The sequence below is a fragment of the Echinops telfairi genome, unplaced genomic scaffold (genome assembly GCF_000313985.2).
Source record: "Echinops telfairi isolate 266 unplaced genomic scaffold, ASM31398v2 ScPeMD7_7469;HRSCAF=8507_1, whole genome shotgun sequence".
NCBI classification, from domain to species: Eukaryota; Metazoa; Chordata; class Mammalia; order Afrosoricida; family Tenrecidae; genus Echinops; species Echinops telfairi.
Genome location: NW_022111373.1, coordinates 38,147,550 through 38,172,741, shown reverse-complemented (window position 1 = coordinate 38,172,741; position 25,192 = coordinate 38,147,550). Strand labels below are relative to the sequence as shown.

At 39.0% G+C, this 25,192-nt stretch overlaps 1 long non-coding RNA gene across 1 annotated transcript; it reads right to left on the bottom strand.

Annotated features, from left to right (window-relative positions):
* Positions 1–4,136: 4,136 nt before the first annotated feature.
* Positions 4,137–25,192, bottom strand: LOC123521136. Its single transcript, XR_006679615.1, has 2 exons — positions 24,749–25,192; positions 4,137–4,603 (listed from the first exon to the last, which is right to left on the bottom strand). It is a non-coding gene; the product is annotated as an uncharacterized LOC123521136 (long non-coding RNA).

Genomic DNA, 25,192 nt, shown 5'->3' with positions numbered 1-25,192 from the left:
TAGGTTTTAATGTCTTTGACATGAAGTAGTAACCATAATATAAATTGCCTGATTGTATGCTACATAAATTGAAATAATTGCTAGAGAAGGCTAGACAAAGCTATTAGAAATAACTCTTTAAAAAAAAAGAAATAACCCTTTAATACTTTTGCTTTTCAGGCTAAATTTTTAAAAAATGCATTCCTAAACTTACCAAGAAGAAAACTTTTACAAACATGCGATCAAATTTTTAAATATTCACCTGTCCTAGTTGAAACCATGTATTCTCTCCCATTATAGCCTATCATTACAGAGACTTACTGAAAGCAATTGACTGCACAATCATAAGAAAACTATCTCCCATAGGGCTCCTACATATGCACATAGGAAATCAATTTCTGTGTTCACAGGAGGGGAAAACACAGAAGTTTCAACAGGGAAACTTTCCTGCTGTGGCTTTCCCTCATGTTTCTCAAGAGCTGTGTAAATATTAAAAGGATAAATTCATTTTCCAAACAATCTAGGCATCAACTCAATGAGACATATTCACCTCAAGGTAAGAAGGAAATCAATTGTAATCCCAGTGGGGGAATTTTTAAAACACAATTAACTTGAAAGAAACAAGCTTATAGATTTGGGAGAAGAGTTCTTTATGGAATTAAGGGTGAAAATTGCATTAAGAGTATTTGAGTGGAGGAGAGAAACAAATAAATGTATCAAGAATCATTAAATAGTTCTCTTCATGTTTAATTCGGAGCAATATGCTTTTTAACCTAGGATTCCTTTTTGTGGGTCTGCTCATAGAACATTGCACCTGCAGTATAATGGCAAAAGCACAGATATTGATTTGATCCCATTTAAAGAAAAAATGGAATCCTTTCTTTCATTTAGCCAAAAGGGAGAAGTGAAATTATTGGAACTGCATTTGATTCTATTCAGAATTTCTTTAAATTAAGAGGCTTTTCCCTTTATGGTTACAGTACTTAGATTAGTCAAGATCAAAACTGCGGCAGTGAAGAATCTATCTGTTCTTTTTGCTCTAGAAAAATAAACCTTCCAAAATAGAAGGCTATTTTTTTGTAAAAGCATGCTTTACCAAAAAAAAAAAAAACCCTTTGATAATTATTCCTAACAGCTAAATATCTCCTTTAACCTTTTACTCTATTAATCTAGATGTCATATTTCTACCTCTAATAATAATCTCAGTTATTCATTTGCACGTGGACCTCCTCAGATTCAGATAATTCATCCCTAGTTGACTTATTGCCGTCTGCTTCTTTCGCTAAAGATCGGCCTTGTTTAATGACGATATTATGTAAAATACCACCCAGCAGGAATGTCTTGCCTGCTTTATGAGGGCAGAGAAATAATGTTTCACCAGATTTGTCTAGACATCAAAACCTCATTTTCAGGATAATTCCCAGAGTTACCTCAACAACCAGCCTGGTTTAAAAAAAAAAAAATAGATGCCCTTTATTATATTTTCATTGCAGAGTTCTTCAAAGTGGAATAAAAGGAGGCAGCTAACATGAAACCAAACCATCTGAACTCGGTGATTGTGTTTCAAAGAAAAAGTTAAAGTTATAAACCCAACATATTTTATGGAATTACTCAAAAGCCAAAATTTACCAATTTATAAAAAGCTGTGCATTTTGAAAGCAGATTGTCTTAAGATGAATGAATTATGACACGAGCCTGGGTACTTAGCTATGACATCTGTTGGGTGGTAAATTGCAGCGCACACCACATGCATAATGAGGGAGAGATCAATTTTTCGTTCCTAGAGTGTTTCTCACGTGGAGCTGTGCAAATAGAGGTGGCAAAACTAAGGCCAGATGGAGGAGCTGCGATGCTGGAGACTGCCTATAATTTGCTGGGGGCTCTAGGTGTCTCTTTAAAAATGTATAACCTGATGAAATCTCCAGGGAAACGTATTTATAAGCTACTCAATATTCCAGATAATGGCAACCCAATGCATTTAGTGCTACTTCTGCTGTTACCTTGAAGAATAGGTGTCAAAACTTAGACCACCTACATGAGGAATTTAACTTTGTTAATGCACTGAATTGTCTTTTATTTTTCACAATGAGACATGTAGGTAACATTTCAGAGGTTAACATAAAAGTAGCAAATATGCCCCAGCATTTAAGAATAAATTCAGTAGCAAAGCAAACTACTCTGAATATTAAGAGCTGGATTTGTTATTTTCTAAATGAGTAAATACTGTTTCTTAGTGGGTTTCATTAGATAGCTATTGAGAGAGCTGGTACATGGACGTAAGAAGAACCAAGCACATTTGATTAGTTAGCAAGTGAAGTATGATCTTTAAACTTACTAAACGCAGGGTAAACATTCCTTATATGAACTTGTGTGACATGTGTATATGTGTCCTTTATGCATATTATGCGAAAGGACATTGAAAAAGCATTATTACTCGGCTTCCAGTTCATACATAGCATACATATTCCAGTATACTATGTTCCATACATATCCAACGTACAGTTCATACATATTCCAAACAAAGCATACTTAAATCTGTCACTGGGATCAGTAGATAGCTATGGACAAATTCTCTCAGTCATAACTCTGTCTTAATCTTATTAGGGAGCCTTTGGAAACAAGGATATTTTTGTGCCACGGGGAAAAACAATATTTCAAGGTCAGGGATAACAGCAAATTTTTAACACTATGCAAGTGGACATCTTTTCAAATCATTAAAGCTTTGCAATGTTTATGAATATTTACAGATCCACCTCCTTACATAATACAACGTGCTTCAGATGGCTCAATCATTTTGTTTAAAGATCTCAAGGACAAGCTAAAAGAGGGAAAGTTATCAGTCTTACCATTTAGAGACCGTGGCTGAGTGTGGAAACTGGTCAAAGAAGACCACGTAATTTCTATCGGTGTACTGGCTTCTGAAGTTGGGATCTTACATGGCTCAGCATTTTCGATTATAAGCAAACATCTTGATCTCAACAAGCTTTCAGCTCAATGGATGTTGATCTTTCCTTCAGTTATTAAAGCAAGATTGGAGCTGATGCAGATAACTTTACGGAACAAATCCAAACCAAGGACAAGTATCGGATTTACCATGATCAAAAGTGCAAGAGCCAAGCAAAATTGTGGTTTCCATGGGAATCTGCTTGACGAGATAAATTCTAGGCAAAATTCAAGGCAGAGAGGTCAGCTCAGAAGACAATGGCTACTGTGGGGGAAGATTCCCAAGCGATAACCTTGATAGATTTTCTCTGACACCAGACTATCAACATGCGGACTTAGTAAAAGTAAGTTTTAAGAAATTTGAAAACTGCATAAAATCTGAATCCCACTGCCATCTAGTCAATACTGACTGAACCCGGGAGGACAGAGCAGAAGGGCTCCTTTGGGCTTCGAAGGCTATAAATCTTTACAGGGACAGAAGGCCTCATCTTCCTCCCAGGGATTCAGTGGTGGATTCAAGCTGGTGACCTTGTACCCAAGCCTGGTGTCAAGGGGTAAGTGTCGCACTGCTCATTGCAAGGTCAGTGGTTGGATCCCACGGGTCTCCTAGGGAGACCCAGGAGGCCATTGGCTCCTGGGAGCATTTACAAAAGCCTCAGAAATCTTACAGAGAATTGCTCAGTCGGAATTGACTCATGGCAGTGGATTGGGAAGGAAAACTTCATCGGTGTGGAAAAGACCAAGAAAGTTTCCCTAGGGATATTTCCCCCATTACATCAGGGCACTCACTCATTCTTTCAGGGTAGCAACTGTGGTCCTGAGATAATTTTGTTGAGAAATCATGCCCCATCCACCCTCCCGTCCTGATCTGGTCCCTTCAGGCTGATTGTTGTTCCCAGAATGCAAAGAACACCTAAAAAGAGCATGGCTCGATTTCCCCCAGTATGCCAGAACTTCTATTTTGACACGTTATAAAAAACATAGAAAGCTTCGGGGAACAGTGAGAGAGATGGAAGCACACCTGCTTTTATGGAGGATATGTCAAGAAACAATAGCTTCATGTTTTAAATTTTTGTTTAATAAACTTCCAATTATTTTTGTATCAATGCTTTTTGACTTATTCTTGTATAAGCACATGCACATTTACTTCATTAGTTAATTTTCATATTGACCCAATTTTCCCTTGGTCAAGAAATTAATTCAGATCTGACACAGTCTTTTAAAAAACTTTAATACTTCAATTTTCAGAAAGCTGATGAACGAAAGGTATATTGGGAAGTCCTCATCTTTAGCATGCAGGTCTCCTACTACCCTCCAGGGAAACCTTGCTGTCAATCATACTGTCCTTCACATTTCTGAGTTTTAATTCTGCTTAGCAGGTTTAAGAAAGCAGTTAATGTATCCTGGTGATTTGAAAATTTTTAAAGACCTGTAGATCACGCAGTGCATACTTTGAGAACGGCATTTCTTTTCAAATCTGCCACCGTGGGCGACTCCTCAATTTGCTTCTCTTCTCCCTTCGCTTTCCTTGCTAGTGGTGGACTAGTCAGCAACTGCAATGTTTTCTCCGCAACTCCAAGTACTAGGCGTGATTTCCTAACCCTGACTCATTAAGATGGATGCACTTACACAGACAGGCTCAGGTGGAGAGGAGGTCACTGGGTACTCTCAAAGTTGGCACCTACACAAAACAGACACAATACAGAATTCAGATATCTCCGAAATCCCTAGAAAAGACTACTTCATTCAGGTACGTAATTTTTCATTCATATAAGGCTTACTTCCTATCATGCTGCATTTAAGGTAAAGTCTCAAAATAAGGAAGTCAATATTTATTTGTTTCTCTGAGGCCAAAAATGGAGCAAGAGGATTTTTTTAATAAAAACAAATCAAATATTTTTATATCGTAAAACCAGTTCTAAAACATTAGTTTTCCATATGAAAAAAATGTACATTATACTTAAGGAGCTTCTCAGATATACAGAAAAGTATATTTAAAAAATAATTATCAAGAATCCCATGGACCAAACACAACTACTGCAAATACTTTTGATATTTTCCTTTTATATTTTTTACTCTATGTAGATTTCTCTCAAAAGCTTTAATCATGAGATTCATTTAATATTCTATCTTATTTATAGGCATCTATTTCATTATAATCAAATATGTAAGTAGAATAAAATTATTTTATCAATGCTACTTCTATCAATAATTTTAATTATATTATTTATTTCATATATATTATTTTCTCAGGAAAAAGAGAACATTTGTAAAGGGATCAAAAGATTAAAATGTCCATAATTATGACAGTGCTTTCTAAAATCCCCACCAACAATGTATACAAATGTCTATTTCACTTCAGTCTCCTCATATATATGGTTTTCACAGACTTTTTTTGTTTTTTTCATTTGATACATTAAATATAGTCTGTCATTTTAATTTGCATTTACTGTTTTCTAGTAAAGTTGAGTATTATTGTTCCAGATATGAGTTTATAGGTCTAGTATGTGTTTCAAACCATTTTTGACACTTTGACCTATTAAGTTTTCATGCTGTTTCACTTCATTTGCTAACTTTAGTTTCGATGCATTGTTTTTATTGATTTGACTCTTGTTCCAGTACGTATTAACATTTGCTATTTAGACTGGCTCATATGCTTTCCTTAACTTTTGATCCATTTACTTTGGGTATTTTCTGCAAAAAATATTTCTATGTCATGAAATATATCGGTTTTATCTACTTTTGAAACTTTTTAAAGTCCTTTCCCCTTAAGTATTCATGTCTGTATTGGTTGCATTTGTTACAGCAGCTGCTATGGTGGTAATGGATGATTGAGCCTTTAGATTATTTGATTTTTCATATTTGACACTCCATTTGAATTTATTCTAGGTGACAAAGTGTGAATATAAAAATTGACTTTTGTCCAAATAGCTAATCAATTGTCACAAGTCTATTATGCAATTAAACCATAAATGTTTACATGCAAGACCCTTCGTTTTTATTGATTGCTATAAGGAATTCTAGAATGATGAGATTACCATATGTTGTAGTTTCCTTGTGCTGCCATTGCAAACAATACCACAAATGGTTGAACTTAAAGAATATGAATTTATTTTCTCACATATTGGAGGTTAAAAGTCCAAATTCAGGGAGGGAGGAAATTTTTTTGCTCTCAACTGATAGCAATCTATGGTATTTTTGAACTGGAGAATCCTCTGCTACCAAAATCACGTGGTCTCTCCCCTGGTTGTGCTTCATATTGTCCAGCCTCTCAGATGTACTCAGCATGCACAGTGAACAAGCGTGGTGAGAGCTTCCTGATTTAATACCCTGCAGTATTCTCTTGCTCTGTTCTAATGGGTGCCTCTTGATCGACTTACAGATTCCACATGAGCACAGTTAAGTGCTCAGGAATTCCCGTTCTCCTCAATGCTTTCCACAGTTGTTATGATCCACACGGTTAGGTGTGTTTGCATTTTTTCAGATATTCTCTGCTTTCAACAACAGAAAAAACCAAAAAAATCTGGACTCAGAAAAAGTTATTAACTGCCAGAGGGGTGCTGAGTAAGTTTTTAATTTTTTTCTGAAATGTGAGTGGTAGGCCAAATAAACTGACCCCCCGCCCTAGAAGTGCATGTGACAGAGAAGAACACTAAACCTACAGGTTGGGGTGAGGGGCCGGCATATCACGACCACTCGGAAGCAAACCAAGAAGGAAAAAGATAAAGGGACGGTCGTTCCACACGCCACATTGGCACCAAGCCCGGAGGACGACATCCCTGCATGGGACTGCTAACGCACAGAGAGGACTGCAAGACAGACAACAGCTCATGACATATTTTCCCCTTACTGGAGCATACTGTGACAGAGGACAATACTGGGGACACATGGTAGGGAGGCAGTGGAGTCTGAAACACCCCCCTTGCCCCACACCACGACCCCCCTCGACCCCTTCAGCGGGGAAAATCAACAGATCAGCAACTGGAGCAAAGCCAAGCCACAAAACCCCTAAAGAACCACCAAAATAGACTTCAGGCTAGGAGGGCCAGCTCCAGGAATTCCCACAGGACCGATGGGGAAAAGGTTTGCAGAGGGACCTGGAGTTATGTATGTTTTCTCTCTCACACATTTTCCCCCTTTCTTTTTGTCAACGTTTTTTTTCCATTTGTTTGATCTATGCCACTGTTGGTATGCCTAAGACAGGCATGGGAAGCAAGCTCAAGGAGAGAGCAACAGGACCAATGGTCCCGGGGGGTTTGCGGGGAGAAGGGGGCAGAGGAAGGGTGTGGTGGGCAAGCAGCACCATAGACAGGGGAACAACTAGGGAATAAAAATCAATAACGAGGAGGATATAGTCATCCTGGGAGCGCTGGCCAACAGCATTCTAGCTGAGAGGAAGTACTCTGAGGCAGAAGTAGGGCGAGGCATGATGGTGGGTCAAAAGGAAGGTAAAAGGAAACAAGGAATGATCTCGGAAGCAAAGCTATGGATAGAGGTATAAGCATAGGTGTGTCCATATGTAAATACATTAATTATAAAAATAGAGGTATTGGCCTATGTATGTTTATTTATACGGCAATATTTTTATTTATACGCAATATATTTATATGGCATATATTTTATATTTATACAGCAATATATATTTATTTATATGTATATGGAATATATTTATATGGCAATATGTATATACGGCAAAATACACTGAGGTAGGGAATGGACTTCAAGTCCCTGTTCATACCCTCCCTCAATATAAGAACACTTTGTTCTAACAAACTGTCACTAGGTGATGCCCACCCTCCTGGTACAATTGCTGAAGACAAAATAGGTGCATAAGTAAATGTGGTGAAGAAGGCAGATGGTGCCTTGCTATTAAAAGATATAGCATCTGGAGTCTTCAAGGCTTGAAGTGAAACAAGCAGCCATCCAGCAGAGAAATAACAAGCCCACATGGAAGGAGCACGCCAGCCTGTGCAATCATGAAGTGTCATCAGACCCAGGTAACAGGCATTAGAAGACCTATAACAAACAAACAAATCAAAACATATTGTTGAGACCAAGGGCGGGGGTCAGAGCAGAGACCCAAAGCCCATCTGTAGACAATGGAACATTCCCCCACAGAGGGGTCTTAGGGGTGAGCCAACCAGGGCACAGTAAAGCACTGATGAAACACACAAGATTCCTCTGGTTCCTTGAGGGTTCCTCGCCCACTACTTCACGACCCCAGTGCTGCCTCTCACTTCGGACTAGCTCATGACACACAGAATCCAGAAGCAGGAAAGGAAATAGCAATACCAGATTGGTAGGGAGAAGGGGGAGGGGGTGAACAGGAGAGGAAGGGGGAACCAATCCTGATGAGCGACATACAACCACACACCCACTTCCAGGGGAAAGAACAACAGAAACCATGGGGTAAGGGAGACAGCAGTCAGTGTGAGATATGAAAATAATAATAATTTATCATCTATCAAGGGGTCACGAGGACTCAGGGCAAGAGGAGCAGATACCAGGGCTCAATAGAAAGTAGTTGTCTAGAAAAGAATGATGGTAACATGTGTACAAATATGCCTGATCCAATTGATGTATGCATTGTAATAAGATTTGTAAGAGCCCCCAATAAATGATTTTTTAATAAAACAAAAAAAAGAGGCAAGATTCAGAGTTCTAGATAATGTAAGTTGAATGGTACCTCAGTGTTCCGAATTGTGTTAGTTTCATCTTCACACCCAAGGACATAAAGATAAGCAGAGAGATGTTTGTGGAATTATTCATCTGATTCTAGAGTAAACGCTGTGCCCTAAGATCTAGTTAATCATCTGATGCAAATGATGAGATCAGAGTAAAGAAGAGGGCAATAAGATGACAGTGGAGGAACCAATATTTATTTGGTAGCAATCACGATAGATCCCTATACATGTGTAACAATTAAAACACAAATTATTATTTATATTACTGCTTTAAATTCTAAAATATTACTTATTCATATTTAACATAATTACTAACCACAAAGGGAAAAATCTCTGGCCAATATATTGTTTTAAAGATAAATAATTTTCATTCACATCAAATGGCTCAGTACTTCAAACTATTTTCGTACTAAATCCAATCATACGGTGCAAATGTGGAGATACTGTTTGGAGAATGGAAGTCTTTCTTAAGTGGTATGTAAATATTTGTTATTTATAGTAACAAATCTTAGTGTCTGAATCACAAAGAGGAAGATAAATATTAAGGGCATGTGGACCTATTTCCTGTTGAATGCAATTCCCTGAAGGTCTGACATGTATCACTTTTCGCCATCAGACCACTCTGGAAATAAGCATTGACTTTTCCCAGTCAGAAGCAATGCATAAAACTGAGCATGAAGATATCAAGAAAAATGTTATTCAAATGTCATCAGAACCTTGAGGTGGTCGATCCATTTTTTTATAGCTCCAAGAGAGTGAATTGAAAACTCATCAGCACTCCTGTTCCCTCACTCTCTCGCTCCCTCTGTCTCTCTCACCCACATACCTCTTTGTATGCACCCTTCATGTATTTGCATGCTTGCTTCATGTACAAGCAATATGCATATATAAGCAACTTCATAAGCTTCATCACTTTCACATAGAGACCTACCGACATCATCAGTATCAATCAAAATATGAGTTTACTAGGTTAGGCCATTTGAACCATAAAAGTAACATGATTCCAGTCAAGTTATTATACAGGCAGCTGAAGTGGGAATTCATCAGCAGGGAGAATGGAAGAAACATTCCCGGGGTTCACTAAAATGAAGCTTCAAAACACACCCGGCAGCCAGCTGCAGAAGCCGCAGCCGCACACCGGTCAGCCGTTTTCATGTAAGCTGCGAGTCCAGAAAGCAAGCCAAAAAGAGTGACAAACACGTAACCTGGAGTTCTAGTCACTAAACAAATGTTTACCTTCCTCTGTGCTCAGTAGGAACTGAGCTGTATCCCTTTATTGGCCTTTACTTTCAAGATAAAATAATAATATTAGACAAGAAAAATCATAATTAGCCAAGAAAACCCATCAAACAATATTGAGGAAAATGTCATTCCAATGTATTTCAATCTTGGTGCTCTATATCACAGATGATTCTATAGCCTTTTATATTAAGAAGAATAAGAATACACAATATTCTCCTTTTTCTCTTCATTCAGCTTGCCTCTCTTCGTGAACCTCTAAACCCTCCTTGAATTTCTTTGCTGATTTCTTTCAGTCCAACAACAAAGTAAGTGTGCCGTTGGCTCTTTGCCTTCCTCTTCTACTCTTTCCTCTAGCAACTATTGCCGCCCTCTTGTTCACCTAATACTGAGATTCTGCCTTGAACATGGCCCCTGACCTGAACCTCCCAAATGTCACATTTCATCTTCACTTCATCTCAGCCCAAGTGGAGCAGTCTTCATGATTGTCCGGACTCTAGGACACCACATGAGGATTTGAGGGTGGGGGACAATGCAATGGACAAACAATGCAATAGACTTACATGGTGGCTGAAATATAAACAATCCAAAAGAGGGTACTAAACACTCACATTTGAATGGATGGAGGACGCAATAAGCAAAGTTTCCCTTTCTTGATGAATGGGCTAAGCATTCTGGGACACTGGTGTCTTCTTTTGTTCATCTTGCAGTGAGTTTATAGGTACAGCCAGCTGACTGAGGAAAGCACTCATCCCCTCGCTGTGTGCCTTTCTCTTAGAAGCCCTTCTCCAGGGTTCCGACGGCATGACCTCCTCACAGCTCCACAATGGTCAGGCCACTGCTCAGCCCAAACATAATCAAGTGACTCTTGATGCATGTAAAATGAAATCGGAATCACGCCTCCTAGAATTCAAAGCCCTTCACTAATCAGCCCCTCCTGGTCTTCCACTAAGTTTCCCATCATCCTGATACCTACATGATAATGAAGTACTCGGGTCAAGTGGGCACAAATGTAAGGGTTTATTAATGTGGTAGGAAGGGCAAGGTCCATGCATTTTCTGGATATACCAAAAAAGTATATTCAGAAAGCATGCTTTCTGAGGATGCTTCAAGAGATGCAGTACCTGGATATAGAAGCCATGACATTTCAGTTACAATTTTCAGCTGCAGTGTTATTGAGAAGTGTCATAGACAATCACATCTCCCAGTTGTTGAGAAAACAGTTATTTTGTGTTCACCAATGTGATACTAGTGCAAAATAGAGTGTGCGTGAACCAAAAGCTAGCTTCTAATCATCCCTTAATTAAAAACATACCCCTCACCCAAGAACTCAAGATTACTTCTCAATTTCTATCATTTTTTAAAAGGCTAGATATTTTTTCATTAGCAGCTACCTTTTCCCCCAATTTTTCACCATAATTTCCCTGGGATATTTCAAAGCCATTTCATGAAGACCCACTAGGATGCTCTGTAATATGTGATAAGAGCATATTTACATCACACTCCTACTGAACAAATCAGTACAACATAAGTAAATTATTCCAAAAACTTTCTCAGAGCCTGGCTGCTTGGCTAAAAACCATGTGTATCACAGTTTTTGCAAAAACACATAGCACTTCCTCAATAGAGCAGGGTGGCTTCATCTGTGTGGTTTCACTTGACAATTGTCAGCATGTGAACACGTTTTTATGAATCATTTGTTCAACAGACCTTATTGAACCCTTAACACCTGCTGCGTAAAACATATCTTCAAGCATATGATGGCAATATTTCCAAACTCATGAGAAATGAAAATAAAGTCTGGCATAGCAAGACATAAATAAACTTAGTTAAAACATATCCCTGAGCTAGACTTGAAGGAAAAAAAAACACCACTTTTAAAAGATTATAGCGACAAAAGTCTAAGAAAATGAAAAGTGGTGACCGTTATTGATAAGCCCGCCTTCAGAGTAACTGCCCTGGTCAAGTTACCTCTTCTTTCTTACATTTGCCTTCCCATTAATTTTAAAGAAAGTCTCCCTCCTATGTCTTATGTCTTTGGCCTCACTTCAGTTTACTATTTAGTTCTGAAAGTAATGCACAATGAACACAATATTGTAGGACAGTGTTGACACCAAACAATGTTAAAATCACAATATTACACCATTTTTTTGTTAGGAGTCAATGGCTGGTGTAGGTAATCCGTATTGAATCTATCTACACAACTGTCTTGTCACCTGAGTTATTTTGGTTCACTCATATCCTCTGCTTTCCTCTCTGTAGCATTACCCACTCATCACTGAAACGGCTAATCATTTCACAGACAGCTATCTGACCGATTTGTAGATAGAGTACTAAACAACTGGGTTGCCTGCTATTTCCCCCTGCATTTTCCCCTGCATTGATCAAATAATCCCGAATCACTGTGCTGCAGCCTTCTTTTCTCACCTATTGACTCTGTGCTCATTTTCTTCTCTACAGACTCTATTTCATTTCCTCTTTATCTGGCTCAGCCTCGTTTTCACTTTATCATAGGTAGCAAGCCAATTTCCAGTCACTGGGTTATCAGTAAAGATTATCAGGATAGACATCTGTCTTCAACATGAAAAAAAACCTACTGGAGATATGAGGATTCTCTCTCTCTCTCTCTCTCTCTCACACACACACACACACGCACACGCACACGCACACACTCCATGCACACACAGGCACATATTACATATTATTGCCCAAACAAATCTGTCAACCATCACTCCCAGACTCTGCTAGCTATTTCACTTTAAATACTAGTGGCTTCCAGGTCAGAGTGCAATAAAGGAAAAGAGAAGAGGAATAAACAAGTTTTTCTGACAATAAACATCCTATCACAAACAATGATGTAATCACCAAATACCCAGACTAATAAAAGCCTAATTCTTCAAAGCATTGTAATTCATTGGATTGGAATACTACAGGGTAAGGTGAGCAAGCAGACATCCTGCTTTTGGCGGAACAGTTCTGATTTTTGGCATTTTTTTAAAAGTCCCAGTTTTTGGAAAGCATGCACAACAAGCTAGGGAACTGTCTATTTGGTCCATATAGACCAAATTTTTAATCAATAACACCACCACCCCCTCCCAGTCAATGGTGTCCCACTTTAAATCTGGTCAGCTTACTATAGGGACTTTTTGTTTGTTTTGAAAGTATAGAAGAAACAAAGAAAAGTAACTCACACTTGCAATTGGGGATACAGTGTAGTTGATTGTGTTAATAGGTTATCAAAGATTTTACTACTGATTTCTAAATGGCGACAGAATGAGGTGACACTTCATTTTTGAAAATGATGCAACTCATCATTCTGTCCCTCCACTGGTCAATAGCAGTGGTTATTGAAATGAGAAATTATGTTGCTATGGCCTCTACTTGGAATTATCATTAATAGCTTTCTAAAGTATCCAGAAGAGATGATGCAAAATGAGATTCTCAAGTGTGAGGATAAACAGCTCTTTTAGAAAGTAAAACCACTGGCCAGGAGCCATTCTCCATTGTACTTATTCATGCCTCGGGGTGATTTTGCCCTGGGAGAGAATTGACCCATTTTCGGACAGTTTTTGTTATGCTAACGTTGAGGATATTTCTTGTATCTACTAGACACAGGCGAGAGATGTTACTATACATCCCAGGGCAGCCCCCTAAGAAGCCTGGGGAGAACCATGCGTCGCACATGTCAACAGTGCTGGGGCTGAAGGATCCTACTCCACTGGGAAAGCACCCAGGACCAAGGAGGTGCCCGGATTAAAACTGAGCAAAGGAAAATGAGGAGATGTGTAGAGGAAAACAAAAGGCAATAGAACTATGTTTGTAGTAAATTGCCGTCTGAGTTATCACTTGTGACTTAGAAGACATCCAAGAGCTTTAGAATGGAGAGAAATAAGAGTTTATCCAGGTCAAATTTTACTTAACAGAGCACCCAGACCAACACTGGGAGAAGATAGGTAGCATATTTCCCCACAACTTAAGGTGCTCTGGTGCCATAATGAATTACAACTGGGCTACTAATCACAAGCTTAGCCATTTGAACGTGCACATTGCTGAATGGCAGAAAGATGAGGCTCCCTGCTCTCATAAAGATTTACAGTCTTCGACATCCCAAACCGCAGTGCTACAGCATACTATAGGGTCAATGTGAGTTGAAGTAAGTTCAATAGCAGTAAGTTTGGTTTTTATTTTCCCCACAGCTTGCAAACTCCTACCTGGCAGTGGTGGTTAGAAAAGGGAAAAAGCGAACAGGCTTGATTTTTAGTGGCAGATGCAGTCTTAGCACTCAGCTTATATCATAGGAGTCATTATGAACTGTTATGAGAAATGATCAGGTCAAGAAGATTGGGAAGGTTTGTTCTGGACAGTAAAGAGTAAAAGGGGATATTACCAAATAATGCAATCAAGAAAAACAGGGTTCAACCTGGATTTATTCATCCAACATGATAATACCAGAATTAAGGTAAAACCTTAAGAGTGATAATAGGATACACATTATTGCCCATTTAATAAATGTACAAAATGTACTATCTCCATAAGTAGGTTCTGATTTTTTAACATTGAGGATGAGACTGGTAGACACCGGCTTACTGGTCAGAGAAAGGCTGGAGGACCCTCCTCACTTGTGGCTCTTTTTTCAGGTCTGGAGCTGAACTAATCAGAGGTTCAATTTCAGCCAAATAGTAAACATCTTTATAAAAGGGAAAAAGGGCCCTAGTAATTCTGGAAAAGAAGAGTGGAGCTGCTAATCAAAAGGTCAGCCGTTCAAATCCACCAGCCACAATATCAGAGAAGGATGAGGCCATCTGTTCCTGTAAAGATTTATAGCCTTGGAGACCTAAGATAGGATCACTGTTGGTAAAAATGAACTCAATGGCAGTGATCCTGATTTTTATAAAGGGAATGATAATACTGGTGAGGTGGGCACACTTTAGAATAACCAATCGTTTGAGATGAGAGGGCAGTAGTTAGCAAAGTCAACGTTGGGAAAATGCAGGAGGAAGGAGGAATGGAAACAGGTAACACTGGGAGGAAGTGGAATAAGTGATGTCACATTGCCGGGACTGTGACGGATGAGAAGAAACAAGGTGTCTGCAATATGTAGATTATAGAAGGGATGCTATGCCCTGAAAACCTTCACTTAACTCATAATGCAATATTGTTGTTTCTAAGTAATAGTTTCCAAAGATGTTACGAATTTTTTAGGGGAAAAAAAGGTCAGAGTTGAATCCTAAAGGAAATGAAATTATTTGAGACTTGGGTTCATTAGAGACGTACATGGATATTTAAGCCAGAGAGGAGCCTACTAAAAGGGTGCCAGGGAGTTCCCAACAATATGGAAAAGGATAAAGAGCCAGGCTCAAAGCCCATCTTCTAGAAACAGCCCTAAGCCATGCTTACAACGAAGTGGGTAAAGCCATGCTTCAAACAACAGCTCTTTTGGCAGTTGTGTTCACACCAGAGATACTGCTGTAATGGCCAGCCAGTCATGGTAACACATTACATGGTGGCTTGAATCGGCATAAGCTGTTTTCACTCACACTACTTGCCCATCACAAGTGATTAGTATTTGACTCAACATTGTCCTCCACTCTGGGATCCAGGCTTAAGAGGTCAATATTTGAAATTGGCAGAAGGGAAGAACTCTGGGAAATCTCACTTTAACTCAGAAGTGACACTATCACTTCCGCTATCACAAAGCATCAGCCAGCTCTATTCCCACCCACTGACAAGGACGTCAGAACTTTGGTCCTACCAGAAATTCTGTCCCAACCAGGAGTTGTGTCCCACGGGAGCAGCACTAATAACCACAGTGGCGATCTCTGCCACAACCCTGATGTCCCTCTCGCCCTGGAAACCCATTCAGTGTGCACCACTCCTGTCACGGCCAATGAGACAAAGGGAGCTGGGACACTAAGGCCCGAGTAAGTTTAGCACAAGCAAGTCTGCTTGGCAGGTCAACTATCTGTGCCTTATTGTAACATATTCAGCTCCTGAAAGAAGCTCAGAAGCTTGCCCCTCTTAAACTCCTAAAGCAGAGAATTTTCTAAACAGAGAAATTCCATAAACATTTAGATGCTGCACATCCAAAGCCATAGCCGAGTCCCACCCAAGAATATGTCTTTTGAGACCTTGAAGTCTTCACCACGTATGTCCCCTCCAGCTACAGCTTAAGTGTTATCTCAAAAGGTCAGATCAATACGCCCCATGCTACTTCCCTGGGTCCCCAATCAAAGGTGCAGAGCACAGCACTGATATGGAGAAAATAAATTGCATTAAGAAGAAGCATCGGCTTTAAGAACACCACGAAGACTACAGGAAAAGAGAGCCTGAAGTGACTATGTCAAATTGATATCCGGTCTCCTAAGAGCAGAGCACACAGCAGAAAGCTAGGAGCAAAGATGAGAAAATTGTAAAAGACCAGTTTGTATTTGTGGAAATTATCTCCGCAATAGCCAGAGGCAATCTGCAATCGGCACCTTGGTGCTGGTCAGGAATATTGAAAGGTGCCCAGCGGCCGCGCTAAATTGTACTCTTGACATGCCCAGAGGAGCCATTCTGGCCATCAATCTAGATGATTTTATTCTTCTCAGTGACTCCGGGTTCTTTACATTCTTTTTCTCTTACAGACTCTCTCTAGTCTTGCTTTTCGATGAAAACAGAATGCAAAAATCATGAAATGAAAAGCTAATTTTTTAAAATATTTCATTAGATTAACTCAAGAAGCAAATTACATTGATCAAATACTTCACATTACCTAACAGTGAATGGATTTTGCCTATGAAGTTTTTCCTTGAGAGGAGTTATAATAATTACAAAACTTCTCAACAGTAATAAAGAAAGTTCTATTTTATTACATGAAACTTTCACAAGTACACGTATTTTAAGTACCTGACATATGAGTAGAGTTATCCTTCTTATTTAAATTTGGAGTTAATAGTTTTTATAAACCTTGGGCTTCTTTCCTTTGAAATAACTTTAGTTTTATATAATCCAACATGAAATTAGAAAAGTCATACACACCTAGAATTTTTTAAACTCACCTGGTGGCAGGAAATTTTAAAATCAAGTATTTGCCCTTATAAAAGAGGTATTTTAAATTAACAACCGAAAAAATGTTTTCTACAATGCAGGCTTATTTTCTTTTCATGCCAAAACTGTACATCTGAAAGGGCTTCCCAAAGTTCATGGGAAAATTCCATTAACTTTTAATTTCACTTTCCCAGAACTTTTGGAAGCCTGCTCATTTGTCTGTTTTTACTCTCTTTTGTTACCATTTTTACTCTCTATTGTTATTACTGTTTTTATGACTAGTTGAGTCTGTTCTGACTCATAGCAACCGTATGTACAACAGAAACACTGCCCTGAGTTACACTGCACTCACAATTGTGCGATCTGAACCCCAGTTCCAGCCACCGTGTGAATCCCTCTCAAGGGTCTTCCTGCTTTTTTGTTGCTATCTCCTTTTCCAAACAAGATGGCATTGTCCTGGGACTAGCTCCTCCTGGTAACACATCTCTAAATTATAATAAACTTTCTGATTTTACTTCTTGAAGACAGATTTTTTTTCCTTCTTCTGAAAATTCATGATTTTTCAATATTCTTCATACAACCCTAATTCATACACATCAATCCTTCCCTGGCCTTTCTTATCCATTGTCCAACTTTCAAATGCATATGAGCCAATTGAAAATACGAAGGCTTCAGACAGGGGAATCCTGCTCCTCAAAATGATAATTTCGCTCTTTGACACCTTAAACAGATTTGTGTAGCAGATTTTATTATAGCAATAACCTTTGATTTCTGGACTGCTGCTCCAAGAGCTTTAAATGTAGGCTGAAATAAAAAGAAATGCATAAGGTTCACCTTTCTTCATTTAGAAGGATGTTGTTTGTGCTTGCTTTGGTGACACATATACTAAAAGGATGTTGTTTGTCCATTTGTGAGGGTTGTTCACATTTTGGCCTCTGCAAACTTTAAGCTTTCTATGCTAGTGTCACCTTTTGTACCCAAAAGGACTAGAGGACATTCCATCTTTGCAGGAAGCACGGACAAGAACCAAAGGTGCGGAGGGAAGAAGTTCAAATTGCACTTGGTGCATTACCTAAAAATGAGGCTTCAGGAATTGAGCAACTACCTATTGAAATGTTTCAGGCAGCTGACCATCTGCCAGGAAATCTGGACGACAGCTGCTTGGCCAACTGCCTGGAAAAGATCCATCTTTGTGTCCATCCAAAGAAAGGTGGCCTACCAGAATGTTCAAACTATGGAAGAATATCATTGACACCACACAGAAGTAAAGTCTTGCTGAAGACAATCCGATAAAGTTGGCCACAGCACATTGACAGGGAACTGACAGAAGTTCAGGCCATATTCAGAAGAGGACTTAGAACAAAGGATGTCATTGCTCTTGTCAGATGGATCTTGGCTGAAAGCAGAGAACGCCAGAAAGATGTTTACTTGGGTTTCATTAATTATGTAAATGCATTTGATTGTGTGAACCACAATAACCAGTGGATAACCTTCAGAAGAATAGGACACTATTCCAGAACACTTCATTGTGCTCATTTGAAAGTTGCATATGGATCAAAAAGCAATTGTAAAAACAGAACAAGGGAATACGGTACGCCTTAAAATCAGTAAGGATGTGCATCAGGGTTCATCCTCTCACCATAATTATTCCATCTGTGGGCTGAGCAAAACATCAGAGAAGATGAATTATATGAAGAAGAGTGTGGCATCAGGATTAGAGGAAGGCTTATTAGCCACCTGCAATATGCAGGTAGCACAATCCGGCTTGCTGAAATTAAGGAAACCGTGAAGCACATGCTGATAAATCAAGGATTTCAGCCTTCGGTGTGGATTACAACTCAATATAAGGAAGACAAAAACCCTCACAACTGAATCAATACGTACCATCACAATAAAAGGAGAAAAGGTTGCAGTTGTCAAGCACGTTGCCTTGCTTGGATCCACAATCAATACTCATGGAAGCAGAAGTCAAGAAATTAAAAGATGTTTTGCACTAGGTATGTCTGCTGCACACGACATCTTTAGACTATCGAAGAGCAGGGGTGTGACTTTGAGGACTAATGTGCACTTGATCCAAACCCTGGTATTCTACATTGCATCGTATGCATGTGAAAGTTGAACATTGAATAAGGAAGACCACAGAAAAATCAATGCATTTGCATGGTGGTATTGTGGAAGAAGATTGAAAGTACCCTGGACTTCTAAAAGGACAAACAGATCTGTATTGGAAGAAGTAAGGCCATAGTGTCCCTTAGAAGCAAGGATGGCAAGACTTAGTCTTGCATACTTTCGACATATTGACAGGAGAGACCAGTCCTTGGAGAAGGACATCATGTCCGGTTAAGTTGAAGGGTGGTTCAAAAGAGCAAGGCCCTCTATGCGATGGATTGACACAGTGGCTGCCTCAAGGGCTCAGGCATAGGAAGGATGGTGAGAACGGTGCAGGACTGTGAAGTGCTTTGTTCTAGTGTACGTAGAGTCGCTATGGGTCAGAGCCAACTCAATGGTACCTAGCAACCACAGGGTCTCAAACTTTCCTAGCTATCACAAAACAGAGGGGCATTATCTACTTAGCTAACGTTTAAAGTCTTCCTCCAATCCTGATGCCAAATTCTGCTTCAGAGAGTTCAGCTTATTGTACTGTTTGCTTTGCATGCAGTTTGAATAAATATGGTCAAAGGACAGCTTTCCCAATTTTAAACCATGCCAAATTCCCTTCTTTTGTTCCAAAAACAGCTTCTTGATTTATGTATAGGTTCCACATGAGCACAATGATGTTTTCTAGAATTCCCATTCTTCCCAATGTCTCCTGTTAAGTGCCAGTAAGTTCCCAGCAGCTCTAGGCACATCAGCCTGAAACACTGCCTGGTCCTGCACCATCCTGGCAATTGTTGACTCTGTTTGAGTATATTGTTCCAGTCTCTGTGCCAATCCATCTCCATGGAAGTCTTCCTCATTTTCACAGCCCCTCTAATTTACTAAGCATGATGTCCTTCTCCAGGAACTTGTCTCTCCTGATAACATGTCCAAAGTACTTGAGACAAAATTTTGCCATCCTCATTTCTAAGGAGCATTCTGGTTGTGTTCGTACCAAGTTTCTTCTTTGACAGTCCATAGTACATTCAATATATTTCACCAGTAACCTAATTCAAATACATAAATGTTTTTTGAGGGCTTCCTTATTCAATGTTCAACTTTCACATGCCTAGGAGACAATTGAAGATATCATGGTTTGAGTCAGGTATACCTCAATCCTCAAAGTGACATCCTTGCTCCTCAACATTGAAAGAGTTCTTGTGCAGTTGATTTGCATAACAATGTGTCCTTCCATCTCTTGGCCACTATCCCGGAGCATTGCTTGGCAGGCAAACTGAAACCCTTGACAACTTCAGTCTTGTCAGTGTTTATCATGATGCTATCTTATGGATCCAGTTGTGAGGATTTTGGTCTTCTTTACATTGAATTGTGATCCATACTGAAGGCTGAGATCCTTGATCCTCATCAGCAAGTGCTTCAAGTCCTCTTCACTTTCAGAAGCAAAGTGTGTCAGCTCCATATCACAGGTTGTTAATAAGTCTTCCTCCAATCCTGGTCCCATGCTTTTTCATATAGTTCAGCTTCTCTGATTATTTGCTCAGTGTACAGTTTGAATAAATATGGGAGGAGCATACCTATTATTCTGATGTTAAAACATCCAGTGTTTGATTCCAACAGTGACACATTAAGATCAATTTAAGATAGATTTCTAAGACTCTAAGTCTTTATGGGAGTAGAAAGTCTAATACTTCCACCATGAAGCATCTGGTGGTTTTGAACTGCTGACCTTCAGGTTTGTGGCCCAATGTGTATCCACTGCACCACCTGTACTCCACCCTACAATTACACCACCTGCTTGGCTGCTTCACATAAGATCCCCTTGTGGAGTTGACCACACTATGTTAGACCACATCATGAGAGAATCCTGGTCCAGTCAAGTTGACATGAAACCTATCACAGCGTGGAATGCAAGCCCCACATCTCAGGTCACGCTGGTTGTGCAGTGGGTTTGAAATCGGGCTGTTAATCAAAAGGTCAATAGTTTGAAACCACAAGTCATCCTATGGGAGAAAAATGAGCCTTTCTTCTCCTGTGAATATTTATAGCCTCAGAAACCTACAGGGACAAGTCTATACTGCCCACAGGGTTGCTATGAGCTCAAATTGACTCAATGAAAGTAAGTTTGGTTTGATTTTACTCAGGTCACAACCTTGATTAATTGAAAGGAGTTTCTCTGAGGGTGTGGCCTATTTTCCATATAAGTGGAAAAGTTTGCTTCCTTTTTGTTGGATCCTGTATTTTCTTCATTGATCTCCAATCCTTTGAACTTGAACTACAGCTTGCCATATTGCCTGTCAATCCGGGGAGCCATCAGCCTGCAGTCTGAACTGCCATCAAACCTACTAACAAACTGGGCACAATTCCCTCACTTCGTCTCCGGTGTTGTCCCCCATAGCACTATGGATCAGTGAGGAGACATCATGTCTCATGGTGGGGCCGGCCCTACAGTCATTTCTGTGCATTGGCTACTCCAAGCAGGAATATTGTCCTTGGGGCTTGGTGGACCAGGCTGTGGTTCTGTCTCTCTCTTTCTTTCTCTCTCTCTCTCCTTCCCTCTTAGTTTGCTTCTGTGTGTTCTGAGCAGACTCGTCCCTCTCCTTGGGCTGTATCTTCAGTGCTGTCCTCTGTAATGCATTCTTCTGGGGAGGGGTCAATGCAGTTGGGATTGGGCCAGCCAGCACACCTCTCTGTTAGTTCACTGTTTCATGAAGGTATGTTGCCTTTGAGTCTTAGCACACCAGGTTGAGGTCTGGTCCCTCTCTTCCTTTCTTGTGGAGACATAAACAATACTCTCCCCATGGGTGGGTTAGTGCCCTGTTTTTCTTTCATTTTTCTCCCAGGAACTGGTCTCATTGCCATTCAATCAAAATCGACACACAGTTACCCTACAGGACAGGGTATAACTGCCCCTGTAGTTTCTGAGACTGTATCTCTTTGCTGGAGTAGAAAGCCCCCTCTTTCTCGAGTGAAGCAGCTCCTGGTTTCTAACTTCTGACCTTGCAGATCGCTATCTAACACTTAACCACTAACCGACAGTGCTACCAGGAGTCCTTAAGAGGGTCAAAAGAAATGCATAATTAATAAAAAAATGTCTTTATATTTACAAAATTAACAAATGTCATTAAGAAGTATTTTTGAATTAAAATGCTATAATTGTCCTGGTATGAAAATTCTAAAAGATTTGGTTCAAGCATCTCTCTGAATATTGGTCTTGTATTGAATATTGTATTGAATATTGCTCTTTGTGTTGGTGCTATTAGGTGCCATCAGGTTTGTTCCAGCCCATAACAACCCTGTGTACAGTAGAATGAAACACTGGCCAGTCCTGCACCATCTTCACAATTATTTTCATGTTTGAGCCCATTCTGCGGCAACTATGTTAATCCAGCTCATGGATCTTCTTACTTTGTCTCTGCTCCTCTTCTGCACCAATCGGATGTCTTTCTCCAGGGACTGCTTTCTCCTGATCACGTGTCCATGTGCCTGAGATATCTTTCCATTTCACTTATAATGAGCACTTCTCCCGTCCAAAGCAGATGTGTTCATATTTATGGTGGTCCATTATCCTAAGGCAACAATTCTTCGTCAGTGTCCCTCATCATTGTCCAGCTTTCATATATATCTGAGGCAACTGAAAATGCTCTTGCTTGGGGGAGGTGCACTTTAATTCTCAAAGGGACATCTTTGATCATGAGAGTGTCTATACCTAGTTTTTCAGAGGTTATATTATGTAAATTTAAGCTTTGTTATACATAAAGTATCACTGGACTTATTCAAAAGAGATATAATTATGATTGCCTCTGGAGAGAAGATATGAGATCTTAAGAGAAACTTACTTTTCACTAAATGATCCCATAAACTATTCTTTGTTTTCCATAATAAGCTTATATAACCATTTTCAAAAATCTAAGCAACAATTTTAAAATTTTCATAAAGAAATGTTCAAGAAACAAAGAAAATAAAATATGTAAATTCTCAGGATACTATAATGCACCTAGAAACACATTGAAAGTCAGTGTTTTATCAGTTTTCAGTATTTATACTTCTCAAATTTTCCTAATTTTATAGCAAAAAGGTTTCACATCATTTCAATTTGCTTTTTAAAATTCATACCGGAGATAATCTATTTTAAAAATTGCTTAATCATTTTAATTTCATGATTTTAGGCAACAGTGACATTAAATGATCAATAAACTCTCTTGTCATATAATAGGAAAAACTAAACACTGTCTCAGAGACCTTTGGGGCAACATTCAAACATACTAGCTTATGTACAATGCACGGCCCAGGCAGAGAGAAAAAAGTAGTTTAAATATTCAGAAAAATAATGACTGAAAATATCCCAAATTTGATTAAAAACATGAATGTACAAAGTCCAGAAGGTCAACAAACTCTGAATAAATGAGCACAAGAGATCCATACCAGATTTAATTACTGATAGGCAAAAACTATATTATTTGCATTTGTAATAGTTACATTAAATGTGAATGAATTATATATTCTAATAAAAAGGCTAGAATAGTTAGAATTAACAAAATGGCATGAACCAATTTTATACTGTCTAGAAACGACACACAGCTTCAGAGACAAAACTTAAAAACACAAAAGGCTAGAGAAAGATGCTTTGTAAGCAGAAACCATAGGAGAGCCAGAATAGCTATAGTAATAAGAAACAAACTGCATATTAAGGGGAAAATAACACAGTCAAAAGAAATAGCAATTTAAATATATATACACCTAACAGCAGGATCCAAAAAGGACATGAAGTAAGGACTGACACAACCGAAATAGAAATTGACAGTTCAAAAATGTCAATACCACACTAGCAATATTTGATACAACTAAACATAATTTCATTAAAGATGTAGAACATTTGAACCAACTAACTGACAGTATAGCACATTTTGCTCAAAAATAGTATAACATACCTTCTTTTTCAATACATATGAAATATTTTCCAGGACACACCATATTCTAGACCATAAATAAATTCTAAATTAAATGTAATTGTTGGTAAATTATCTGTTCATATCTTTGGCCCATATGTCTAATGTAATTATAGTTTTTTTCATCTATAAATAAATTCTTTATGTAATAATTATACTGAACTTCTGCTTTCTATATTTGCTGCATGTATTTTTCCAATTTGCTTTTGTCATTTATGTTGGTGTTTTTATTTTTATGTGTCTTAGAACTACTAACATTTTTCCTTCATTAATTCTTCTACCAGTAACCTAATTAGAAATTCCTTACCACTTTAAAGTTTTAATAAAATTAACTTCTGATTTTTTCAAGCTTTTTTCTTACATGACATGTTTTTATTGTTTAAATTTTGAACACACATGGAAAATGTAGATGTTTGAAGTAAAGATCTAATATTTATCCACAGTTAGCCTATTTTTCCAGTGGAAAAATAAATAAGCTCAAGAGACAAGGACACAGGTGGTGAAGACAGAGCGGTTGCAGCAGAAAGGTTGCAATTTCACTGGTGACTTCTATGGCAAATGTAAGAAAGAAAGGTATTTGGATGTGAGGAGAAAAATGTTCAGGAGGAGGAAAGTGTCAGGTTGGGAAGTGCCTGGAATTGCCAATGGACAAGGAGAACAGTGATGTTTGGAGTCAAGAGACTAAAAAATACAGGAGTGGGAGGGCCAGAAACTGGGAGCCTTTTAAGCCATAGGAATAGCTTGGCCTTTTACTGTGCGTTGGTAGCTATTGGAAGATTTAGGTATAGGAATGATTAAAAATTAGATGTATAATAAAAGGATTGTACATACTTCTAAATAATTGTGCTGCGATCCATACTGAAGGTTGCAATCTTTGATCTTCCGTCAACAACCGCTTCAAGTTCTTGCCTTGACTTGTGTTCCGTCAGCAAATAGAGGTTCCGAAGACTTTCCTAGACCTTGTCGTGATGTTGATTCTACTTTGAAAAGGCAGCTCTTCCTCCATCCTGGACTGAATGCCTCTGACCTGAGGAGAGGCTGATCTGGCAATATAGCCCACAGGTTCAGTTGCTGTTCGTAACGTGGATCTGACAATGCTCTGTCGCGATTGCAGGATCGTGTAGATAGCAGTGTGTTCCACTCTGGCCTTTAAGGCTTGTAAACCCACCAAGGTTCTGCCCTGCTTCCATCATTTTGTGCCGATCTCCCTCTTATTGTGTGTCGCCTTCCCCTCCCCCCATACTCACACTTCATCTACCATTTAGCTTTCTCTCC